The sequence below is a fragment of the Papaver somniferum genome, chromosome 3 (assembly GCF_003573695.1).
Source record: "Papaver somniferum cultivar HN1 chromosome 3, ASM357369v1, whole genome shotgun sequence".
NCBI classification, from domain to species: domain Eukaryota; kingdom Viridiplantae; phylum Streptophyta; class Magnoliopsida; order Ranunculales; family Papaveraceae; genus Papaver; species Papaver somniferum.
This window is the reverse complement of record NC_039360.1, coordinates 169,733,540-169,735,941: the sequence shown is the minus strand read 5'-3', so window position 1 is coordinate 169,735,941 and position 2,402 is coordinate 169,733,540. Positions and strand designations below refer to the sequence as shown.

Below are 2,402 nucleotides of genomic sequence, written 5' to 3'. Positions count from 1 at the left end.
GTGATTGTGATCTATTTTGATGGAGTATGCTTAGTTTTAAGACTTTTGATGCTTCATACTTGGTATTTACAATTTCTGCTTTTGAAAATCTACTCGTTGCAATATTTTAGAATCAAATTAAACGAGAAAATTGCATAAATATAAGTATTGGTTTAATCACTTTGAACTTGGAAAATAGTGGAATCTTACCCTCAGCGTTTCTTTTAATATTGATATCATCTTTGATTGAGTTTGCTATAATTTTTAGTGAGTTTTCTATTTTAATATTAGAATTGAAGTCTAATTAATATCCTTCACAAGTCTGAGAATCGAACCACTTTTACCACTATCTACTAATCACATCAGTTTTTGGCGCCGCCGATGCGGACTTGCTTTTAGGGTTTTAGATTTATTTTATTTTTATTTATTTTTTTTATTTTTTTTGTTCTTTTTTATGTTTTTGGGTATTTATCTTGTGTCTACAGGTTCTGGATCAAAAAGAAAATTGAAGCAAAGAGTTTGGTGATTTCATAAAGACTTGGAGCTAAAGATTAAAGCAAAAAGAACATAAAAGAAGACAATTTTATTTTAGGGTTTGTTTATTTTCTTTAAAAAAAAAATAATTGTATTAGGGTTTGTTATTTTTGTAGTTTTTCTTTACTTTTTGGACTTTTGGACTTTCGGACATTATTTTTTTTTATTACCCTACGGAAGGGTACTTTAAATATATACTGTTTGCAGAGAAGGAGGACAATTACGATATTGTCTCTGCACCTTGGGTTCGTACACTTGACATCGGAGTCAGTGGCCCGAGTCGACTACAACCGATTTATCCTCCGTCTGGAACGGGAGGTAAGATTCTAAACACTCGTGAATCCCCTGTCAGCGAGTTACTGGACTCCTTCGTATGCATATATGTTGAGCACTGAATACGAACATTTATTTTTCTAGTAAAGGGCAAGGCTTGACCATACAAGATAAGGGTTCGGATTTCATCACCGTTCTCTTCTTGCCCGCTTTAGGAACACGTAACCTACGGGAACCTAAGCCTAAAATTTTGACTAGAATGAGACCGATAGGGTAACGAGCTTAACAGGAAAGTCATTCGAAAAATATTGGTTACTCTTTTAAGCATACTTCGAAGTTCTTAAGGGTTTCTGTAAGTTGAATGCGTGACTGCGCCGCCTTGTAATACCGGTGAGGACTTGGGTATCAAAGCTCCACCGATCTTCCCTCGCCTCTATTCAACTTACGTTAACTCGGATTGATTCCAGAGGGGTTTGCTTAAATTGTAACGAATTCCCGTTCGAAGGATTAGAAGCTGGTCTAGAAATAATCTAAGTGGAGACATCATGCTTTTTGTTTGCTAGAAATCAATAGGTTTGATTTAGTTGAGTCGGCCTTGATCTGTGTTTGCTTACCCTTCCAATTTAGAAATTCTATTGTATGCCTGGACGTAAAAGAGACGCACTAGGTATATTTGTTAAAAAAGAAACCTAGTAGTTCGAAGCGTCTCGATTACCTTAATCTAGAGAGTTCGACTTTTGAAGAGTCTGTTTTTGAACGTCCTTTGACTGAGGAGAGAATCCCCGTTGCTCCGATAGCGCCAGAAATGGCAAGTTTGGAAGCTTTTTTTGAATCCAACTAGGACTACTCGTCCTTCGTGTATTAAGTTAGCTGAAACGGAGGCACCCTATGAACTGAAACATGGGACCTTACAGATGCTCCCAATCTTTTTAGGGAAAGAAAATGAAAACCCTTATTACCATGTTATGGATTTTGAGGAAATTTGTAGTACTTTAAGAATTAGAAGCTTAAATGATGATGCTTTGAAACTTAGGTTATTCCCATTTTCCCTGAAAGATAAGGCCAAGTCGTGGTTATATGGTTTGGACTCCGAGTCAATTGAGACATATGAAAAACTTACATCTGCTTTTTTAAATAAGTTTTTCCCTAGGCACAAAACATCGTCTATTAGGACGCAAATATGCACATTTTCACAACAAAAGAGAGAATCTTTATATAGGTATTTGGAAAGGTTCAATGATTTATCATCCCAGTGTCCTCATCATGGTTTAGAAAAATTTAGGCTAGTTCAGATCCTTTATGAGGGTTTAGATTATTCCACAACGACCATGGTTGAGTCTCTATGCGCTGGTGGATTTGAAAACCAAACTGTTGATGCGGCGATGAAACTTTTTAATGAAATCGCCGAAAAACCCAACAATGGGAAAATAGTAGGGCACCCCAGAAAATAATTCTTTTAAGTAGAGGAAACGTTAATACGGTAGAAGGAGGCTATGAAACAGATGCCAAAATTGTTGCTATCTCGAAAAGGTTAGAAGCCTTAGAAGTGGGCCAGACTAGTGGTAGAGTGGAGCCTTTTTGGGAAGGCCAGAATATTGAAGAGCAAGCCAATGCTC

At 36.7% G+C, this 2,402-nt stretch overlaps 1 pseudogene; it reads right to left on the bottom strand.

Moving 5' to 3' along the window:
• Nucleotides 1-1,956: 1,956 nt before the first annotated feature.
• On the bottom strand, nucleotides 1,957-2,056 carry LOC113362431 (annotated as a pseudogene).
• Between the last annotated feature and the right edge of the window lie 346 nt (nucleotides 2,057-2,402).